General features: G+C 35.1%; 1 pseudogene; it reads right to left on the bottom strand.

Moving 5' to 3' along the window:
* Nucleotides 1–6,029: 6,029 nt before the first annotated feature.
* On the bottom strand, nucleotides 6,030–7,309 carry LOC141398246 (uncharacterized; annotated as a pseudogene).
* Between the last annotated feature and the right edge of the window lie 2,672 nt (nucleotides 7,310–9,981).

The raw sequence follows: 9,981 nt of genomic DNA, 5'->3' as shown, positions 1-9,981 counted from the left end.
TTGTATTCGCTGCCTCAAATACGACGGTAAAAGTTTTTTTCACGGGCAAGTCCATACTTCTTGAAAAAAAAGTCCGAAAGGTATAAAATACCCCTATGGCACCATATGTAGTGGCTGGAGAGCGCGATAACTCTCGAACTGGTCAACCGATTTGGTCTAAAATTTGGACTTCATCATATTTTGTCCAAACTTAGTTTCAGCTCGAAGATGGGAAATACTGGTCCACAACTTCCGGCATTTTCGCACAATATTTAAAAAATGTCACTAAAATGGGATGCATGATATCTCTTGAACGGGGCTACCAATTTGGTCCACACTTTGAATCTCCTAATATTTTGTCCAAATTTTGTTTAACTTCTAAAATGGTCAATATCGGTCCTCTTCTTAGAGTACCTCCCCCACAAATGTTCAACATTTGTGTTTAAGTTCACTTTAGGGTCTGTTCGAAGATCCTTTGGATATGTATACCGATGCTGTTCGTTGTGGTCCTGTTTATAGTGACATTATGTTTTCCTTGGGCAAGTCAATGCTTCATGGCGTACTAAAAATTATACGATGACCCACTGAAATGACTAGTGGGCGCGATATCTATCGAAAAGATATGACTCCCAAAATAAGCTCAATTTCCATAATGGACTATGTCGGTCCTTTCCTTCAAGAACCTTCTCCGCAAAACTTTTGAACTTTAATCCTAATCCACATTTTTGTCTAAATGCATTCGATCTGTTCATAGATAAAAGTTTTAATTCTGTCGACAAAGCCGACTTTTTTACATGTTTTTTATAACGGTAAATGTAGTGAAAAACAGGGTTTCTTGAATTCTCAACTTTAAACGGGAATAACTTATTTTTTCACAACAGATTTCTATAATTTTTTCTTGCCTTAAAAGGGAACAAACTAAAAAACAGAAAAATGGTATTCTTCGTGCTCTATGGCTGCGCAGAAGATACATAACAATGCAATTATTTACTTTGAAGAAGAAGGAAATTTAGCTAGCTTAGCTGTAAAAAATAAATCTGTTATGCAATTTTTTGTGTTTTAACTTTTTTTATGCGAGTTCGTCCCTCCATTCGTCTGTGATAATCACTCTAGCATCCACAAAAATTGAGATAGGACTCTAATATTTTGGAAAGATGCATATTTTGTTTGCGAGCAGATCAAGTTCATGGATGGAGTATATCGGTCCACGTTTTGATATAGTTCCCATATAACGATACCGCCTAATTTCAGGTATTTTGGCGTTTTCCTTCTTGTTCAAAGCAAATAATTACACTATTAGGTATCACCTACGCATCCTAGAGCACGAGGGAAAGCATTTTCCTGTTTTTAATCCGTTTTTGTGCACTTAAACCACTATAACATGACCGTTTAAAATTGAAAATACAAGAAACCCCGCTTTTAACTACATTTATTTAAAAGAAAAAAGAAACCAAAGTTGTTTTGGTCTTCCATGGACCCCAACGAAACCATTTTCACTGTAGCACATATTGTTTTGTTAATTGGGACAAAATAGTTCGACTCCATTTCAGAAGACCTGCTAGAGACAATTTATGGGAGTGAATGTCTCTATCTTACCATAACTGATTATTCGCTTCTACCCAATGGATTGTGGGATGTTGGATGCGGTGTAAAGATCAATGCATCAAATGAAGAAAATATCTTAAATACAGATAGGTTGGTATATATGTAGGTTGTTCAGCGCCGGACTAATTAATTTATTTAATAGTCCATACTTTAAAAAAGTATAAACACCCAGCAAAAAATCCTTACTAAATAATGGGTTTTTATAGTACTTATTGGTAATCGTAACTACTTACAAACCCCCAACTAACCCATTATTTTAACCCTCTAGTCTGCAAGTCTGCAAGACGGGTCGCAGTAAATACGTTACTATGCAGATCAAATTTTTTAAAACAATGTTTTAACAGTAAATATCAGTAAAGAAACGAATGACGCTATTACTGGCAAAAAAACGCTGCCTTCATTTGTCTACTGTTTACGAATTATTGAGTGTCAGAGTCAAAATCAAAATTTTAGGAGAAATGTATAAAATAATTATTTTTGCGAAGAGTGCAATTTTCACAAACGTATAAAAGCTTATCACGGTGTTCTTGAATCAAATTTACATGGAAGGTGCTTACACCTGGGAAGTTTTTGTGGATTCTGGAACTACAATGTTCATAGATGAGTAAAATCAAAAAAAAATAGCTGGAGCGCTTTTTAAATAAATCGCGATTCAAGTTGAAATTTTTAGGGGTTTTTTAGGTTTTTGAGATTTTGCTTGGAAACCGCAAGTCCTATCAAAATTGGAATGCTGAAAATGTTGTAGCTATCAAAATTCTGTACAAGATTGACCTTAATAATATTTTCGTAGGTTTTACAGCTTTTGAGATATGGAAGTTGAAATTGGGACAATTCAATTCAATTCTGTATCGTCTCCTTATAAAACAATGTCATGACTACAATTTCCCAACTTAAACTTATATATCTAGAAAAAGTGGTACAACCTAGGAAAAATTACATAAGCCAGTCTTGTAGAGAATTTTCACAGCTATAAGATTTTCTCAGGTCCCATGCCGATAAGACTTGCCGTATTCAAGCAAAATCGAGAAACCCTAACAAAAAACCTAAAAATGTATACTGAGCTTCTTTATCTCAAAAATGGTACAGCCTCAAAACAAATCATAAACGTCAATCCTGTAGAGAATTTTCACAGCTACAACATTTTCTTTACCTCCATTTCGAATGGACTTGCGGTTTCCAAGCAAAATCGTTAAAATCTGAAAACACATAAAAATGTGAATTTTGACCGCGATTTATTTAAAAATCCCTACAGCGATTTTTCTCATCTATGAACATTGCTGTTTCAGAATTCACAAAAACATCTCCTGTGTAAGCAGTTTTCCTTAAAAGTTTGTTAAGGCGCACCCTTCATGACATTGTTTTATAATGGGGGCGATACAGTCAGTGCATTGTCCCAATTTTAACTTCAATATCTCAAAAATGGTAAAACCTACGAAAATATCATAGAGGTCAATCTTGTAGAGAATTTTCATAGTCTTCAGTCTAGTTTTGATAGGACTTGCGGTTTTTAAGCAAAATCGTGTAAACCTAAACAACCCCTAAAAATGTAAACTTGAATCGCTATTTATTTAAAATCGCTCCGGCGATTTTTTTTTGTTTTTTGATTTTTCTCATCTATGAACATTGTAGTTTCAGAATCCGCAAAAACTTCCCAGGTGTAAGCACCTTCCATTTAAATTTGATTCTAGAGCACCGTGTTATTCATTCACTATTCTTTTTTTTTTTTTGTTTGTGCATGTAATTTCATAGTGTTACTCGTTGGCCTACCCCAAGGTGTTGTTAGGAGTTAAAGGCCATGACATATTGTGTAAACAAAGTTTACTTGTTACAAAATTAAATTTTATTGATTATAATAAATCGATTACAGCTCGATTTTAGCTGCATTACTGAAACTTACTATAACCTTCCAACCATCGGACCCTTTGGAATTAACGAAATCTTCTACAGTGAAGAAGTCGTACAGTTGGGGAAATGATCGCCTTATAAAGCAATTGCAATCGTCACACATATTTGACTCAACAACATTCATCTTAAACAACGTACTGTTGCAGAAGCAATGACCACTCATGACCCTATTTATCATTTTTTGTTCTGTCGAAGTAAATGCAGAGTTTTTAAACCAAGGTATTTTAACTACCGTAGGAAAAATTTTATAATAATGAGAGTTACCTCTTAATGCAGAGTCCTCGTATTCTTGCCTCCATTCCTCCCAGAGAGCTGTTGCAATTTTGTTGATAGCGTCATTGACAGACCAAGGGATGTTTAATTGTTCGCCATTTGCATGAGCATCTTTTTCCGCTTGGTCTACAATTTCATTCAAAAAAATGTCCGCATGCCCAGAAATGAAATGGACTTCCACATTGGCTGTTTGCCTATTTACTTTGTTTATAAAATTATCCAAAATGAAGTTTTTATGACCACCGTTGTTTAAGGCCTGTACGCCACTCAAGCTGTCAGTTAAGCTGGAGAAAGGCCAGGATTGCTGCCTACATTGAAGACAGACGTTTATTGACAAAGAAAGACCTCGTTGCATTCGCATCCACATGATGAAATGCCGCTCCCGATACATCACCGCAAACAGAACCGTCAGTTAAAAAAAAAATTTGAAAACCAAGATCCTTAAGTTTGCCAATTTTGTCCTTGGCCAACTGCGCAATAATTTCACGGCTGGCCTCACTTTTTTGTGAACAAAATTTTGAAAGAAGTCAGTGTAAGTAACTATGCATGCTGGGCATTCCCCAAATAACCTTGTTGGCGCAACTTCCGAAAAAACATCAACAAATTTATTCCAAACCACAGAGTAGCTTGTATTCACAGTTACACCATTCGTCATGAGTTCTGCTCCTGGAAGGTCGTATGCAACACATTTGACCATCTCCTTAGCTGTCACTAGCTGAAATCTTTGAACCGGTGGCATTTCACAGGATAAATTATAGATTATCGGTAATGGTGTAGATTTAATAAGACCTAATGCCTTCCTCAGACTTAGTTGGACACACGCTTTCAATTTGTTCTCGGACTGCTTAGTTAAATTAGAATGCTCAACATTCAAGCTTAGATCTGGCGTACGATTTATATAGATGAAGTGCCCTGGAAAGCCTAATTCCGAATTTACAACCACTTAATATCGTTAAAAATGATGCACTATGCTCGACTGCTGAAGTGGCCTCATCTATATGAATCTTAGCAGACCCATTTGTAGAAATAACCACACCCAAATATTTGATTCTCCTTTCCTGGACCAACTGTTCATTATCAATTGTAATCTCAAGATCTTTTGGTCTTCTATTGAAGTGTGCTACATTGGTCTTGCTCATGTTGAAGCTCAAACTGAGCTGCTCGCATTTAGCTTTAAACTCCACTATTTTCGAGCGAAGAGCGGTCCTTGCCAACACGAAACTTCTTTCAGATCAAAGTATGAAAAAGTCGTCTGCGTATTGAAAAAGCGTGCACCGCTCTGCGTTAATGTTATGCAAATCCGCAGTATAAATATTAAAAAGAGTAGGGCTGAGCCCACTACCCTGAGGTAAACCGTTTCTAACCACACTGCTGTTTCCAAGATTAAGTGTTCGTTTGGCCATGCCATCATACAGCCACTTTATAATGTGCGCATTGAAACCTTTTTTAACCCTTTGGAACATACCTATTTTCATTGTCGACAGTTATTGTATTTTTTTTTATTACAGCATGAAAATTACTCTGTAAATCATTAATACTATTACCGACACTCATAACAGCAATATCTTGATAGACCTTGTTTTGCGTAATTTTTGCATTTTGTACACTCCAGTTGATAGAATAATTGCGACTATTTATAAATGAAAGGTCGATTGCAGAACGAGTACTATCATTGACAACAAAGGTAGATTCTCCAGAATTCAGGCAAGAAAACCTCCTATTATTTGCACAGTTGTAAACTGCCTCCCCTTGAAAATCCGTGTATGAATTCCCCCAGGAGATGCATTTCGCGTTAAAGTCACCAGTTAAAAGAGTAATATTACTACGTTTTGCAGCTGCAACAAAAATGTATTTAACTGTTAAATTATATTCGCTCCTATTTAGACCAGGTGGAATATAGGCTACGACTATATTTATATATTTTTTGAAGATTCAACGTTTTGATGGCTATAACCTCATGCTTCAGCTTCAAGTCGATAATAGAGAATTTGATTTTCCTTCGGATATAAATTCCTACTCCCCCAAAACCATAATCTCTACTTTTCCCAAAGAAATTGTAATTGTAGATGTTCGTGACAGTTTTGTCACGAACCCAAGTTTCTGTCAATAGAGCAATGTCTATTTTTTCTTTTTCTAGATAAAGTTCCAGAATGTCCTTATTTTCAGTTTTGTTTATACTTTGTATATTGTATTGTAGTATTTTAAGATCCATAATAAAAATATAAATATTTAAAGTTCTGTGTCTTCGACGAAGTCCGAGGTTGTGTCTACTGTCTGTTTTGCAAAAGTTTTAAATCATTATTTGCTAGTTTAGCTTTAGAAACTTCAGTGAGTTCATCCACTTTTTGTGCAATTTTTCCGAGGAAGTTTCCAAGTTCAATAACTTTGTCCACCTGTTTTGCATCAGAAGATTTCTCTTGTGTTTGAGCTTGTATAAGTGCCTGCAATGCACTACCATTTTGAGATTTATATGCCTCTCCATTGTTCAAAGTGTCTTTGTATAGCTGCATATTCTTCTTGGCGTTTTGCTCTTCTCTGATTTTATTTTGATTACGTTTTACAATTTTAGCGAAAGGAATGATGGTATGTAGCGATTTAGCCGCTTCCGTGACATTGTTAATGGTGTCATTATTTGATTCCAGGAATCGTCTTCCTCTGCCTTTTGGCTTTATAATTGGGAAAGCGTAATCAATATTCTCGTCCAGGATTTCAAATCTGTTGGAGAACACCGACGAATATTTGGATACTGCCTCTTTATGTGTGAGGTTTTCCAGGGTCATGATTTTTTTGATCTGGTATGCCTTGACTCTAGCTGGACATTTCTTTTCCAAGGGGCTATGATCACCCTGACGGTTGGTGCATGTAGGATCCTCGGCGCAAGGTTCATTAGCGTGATGCGGGAAGTAACACTTCATACAGACTGAGATTTTCTGATGACAATGTGCAGAGAAATGGTTGAATCTCATGTAATTGTAGCACTGTCCAAAAGGAATATAATGTTTGACGTCCTTTGCATATTCATAAAACTTAACAGATTTTGGTAGCTCAGGACCCTTAAAGAACAGTTTGTCACGTTGTGTGGGAATTCGTTCGCCTTTTTCATTTCTGGTCACTCGTAAAACCTTCAGAATCTGTATGTCAGATTGAATTGCTTGCAACAACTCCTGCTCCGGAATATCTGCTGGCACTCCAAAAATAATATTGATTTTGGAAACAAAATGTGGGAAAATTTTTGGAGTATAGCCTTTTTCCTTTAAGTCAGTGTTTTTCAAAAGATCGTTGGCAGCTTCGCCACTTCTAAGCATGACTTTGGCCCGACCAAAGCCAATCTTAGAGGTTTCAATCACACCCGGTATCTATGAGTTTTGGAATATTCTTGACAGATTAATTGTGTTTATTGGTAACTTTTCCCCATCCTCACTTTCTTTGTCTATGTAGACGACATAGGGTCCCTTGTGGTCAGAGTCATAATTACAGTCTACAAAATCAGTCTTACTACTCTATTTTTATTTTGGGAGATCGTTTCCTTACCTGTACTATTATGCATGGCAAGATTTGGGTTGCTTTGATGGTCTTCTAGTTTTTGTTTGAGATCATTATCAGCTTAATTTGTGTATTTTGATTTTTTATGTTGTCATTACTTCGGGTATAGCTTCTGCTTCTATCTCTGTTTCTTGGTCGAGCAGGTCGACAACGCAACAGGGGGAGGGGAGGAAATCCTCCCTCCTCCATTTTGCTCATGTTTATGCTCTCTTTTTAACTGAAGATTTTTTTTCTTTTTACTCATACACACGAAGGTAAAACAAAAGGGATCAGAAAGAATTTCTCTCTTCCAAGTAAAAAGTTTACTCTCTTTTTTGAATTCTTTAGCTCTCTCACAAAAAGTTTATATTACGAAAATTAACGGGATCGAAATTCCACTATTAGTTTTTTTTTCCATGTATACAAAAAAATTTGTAGATATTTTGATTTATATTGTATTTATAAAGATAGCACTTAAATCTTTAGAATTATTTTCCACAAAAAATATATTAATAATGCCTCCTGTGAGGCCGAAGCCCCCACAGTGAGGGGTTATGTTTAATTTTTTCTGTTTTTTATTTTAATTAGTTTTTGCTTCCGATATATGTTTATCCGAATTTTTTCCTCATATGAGGCAGAAGCCCCATTTGTGAGTATATCAATATCAGCGTTTTCAGTTAATTAAGTTAGCACTTATATTTAATTCACAAATTAATTGTTAGGCACAATTTAGTTTCTGAGGTAGGCACAGTTAATTTTCACTCTTGAAATTACAGACAATTTTCGACTTTACGCTTTGGCGTCTATCCAGGGAGTCATTCATTCACTATTCACATATGAAAAAATCAAAGACATAGAACTATAAAGATTGGACATAGTGCATAATGCAGTTCAATTTTATTAAACCATAGAGGGTGTTCGTGTATAACAGACAACTAACAGAACATGACGGCAACAAAAACAAGTATAACATAATTTTGAGCTTGAAGAATCATTCCTAGAATCTTCATATGTTCTAAAGAGTTGTTTATTGAAATCTGAAGTACATTTTGTGGTTGACTGTATCCTTAGTTTTTGGGCGGTTGCGTATCTTTGGACCAGAGTCGGAGAAAAAAAGTATAAAAATTGGATATTTTCAAAAGATTTTTGCTATTTTTACCATTAAGAACCGTTCATAGACATTTCGTATGTTTATTGAAGCCTTTGCTTCAATATTGTGGTTGATTGTTTCCTTAAATTTTGAACGGTTTAGTATCTATGGAGCAGAAGCCGAGAAAAGAAGATAAAAATCGAAATTGTTTTGCTATTTTGACCATTAAGATCCGTTTCTGCAGAGTTCGTATATTCTAGAAAGATCTTTATTGAGATCTTTTTTTAGATTTTTTTAGATTTTTGTAGTTGGTTGTTTGCTTCAAATTTGATCGATTTGATAGCTGTATAACAAAACTTGAGACAACATTTTAAAAGAAATTTGACCATGGCGATTTTGACCTTGCAGATGAAGTTTGATGGATTATACACAGTCTTACATAAGTATACGTACGCCCCATAAATCTCGGGTTTTAGAAAAAGTAATGATATTTATGAAATTCCAAGTACACAGGTATATTTCGTCTCACTAATAAACAATATTTAATACAACAAAAGTATATTCCATAATATAAATAACGGTAAATTTTACAAAAACCAAAAAATGATACTTACAAAAGTATACATACGCCCCAAGGAAATATGAGTATTATCGTACAATTTATGGAATTAGCAGCAAAATTTATACATTTTATTGTTTTGGCGAATGTGTTTGGGTGTCCGAAATATATTTTAGAGAAAAAAAAATAATTTTTTGGTGTTAAGTGCCGTTATTTAAAGCCAAACTTCTTGTATAGCTCGTTAAAGCGGGCCCTTGCTGATTTCTTTCCGTTTTAGGTATTTGAGTATACAAAAGCCACAATATTAGTGTCAGATTATAGATTTTGAGATCCTAGAAAGCTTTTTAGTTGACCTTGTGCATAACACACCTTCCTGGGTGTCGATAAATTCACATATCTCAGGAAGTTAATAGATTCCTCGGAATTCTAGGCTCAAATTACATACAGAAGTCCTTGAATTGTGTTTTAATATGGCGTTATATAATCCTTGGACATAAATTGAATCAGAAATGTGCAATTATCCGATATTTTCCGACCCTATATTGACGGTAATGGTTATAATACGAAAACTACGTTGTTCACAGTGTAAATTTCATGCTTTTTGGTAGTGATTATATTTTGATGCTTTGGGAGCAGGTTTTTAACAGAATATTTCACATTTCTGATTCAATTGGTGTCCAAGGATTATATAACACCATATTAAAACACAATTCAAGGTCTTCTGTATGCAATTTGAGCCAAGAATTCCGAGGAAACTATTAACTTCCTGAGATATCCCAGGAAAAATGTGAATTTATCGACACCCAGGAAGGCGTGTTATGCACAAGGTCAACTAAAAAGCTTTCTAGGATCTCAAAATCTATAATCTGACGCTAATATTGTGGCTTTTGTATACTCAAACACCTAAAACGGAAAGAAATCAGCAAGGGTCAGCTTTAACGAGATATACAAGAAGTTTGGAATAAAATAACGGCCCTTAAAACCCAAAAATTATTTTTTTTCTCTAAAATATATCTCGGACACCCAGACACATTCGCCAAAACAATAA

Source organism: Musca autumnalis, unplaced genomic scaffold (assembly GCF_047663935.1).
Source record: "Musca autumnalis isolate F117 unplaced genomic scaffold, ASM4766393v1 scaffold_3, whole genome shotgun sequence".
In the NCBI taxonomy this organism is placed as follows: domain Eukaryota; kingdom Metazoa; phylum Arthropoda; class Insecta; order Diptera; family Muscidae; genus Musca; species Musca autumnalis.
Note: the sequence above shows the minus strand (reverse complement) of the source record. Positions and strands in the feature narration are given on the sequence as shown.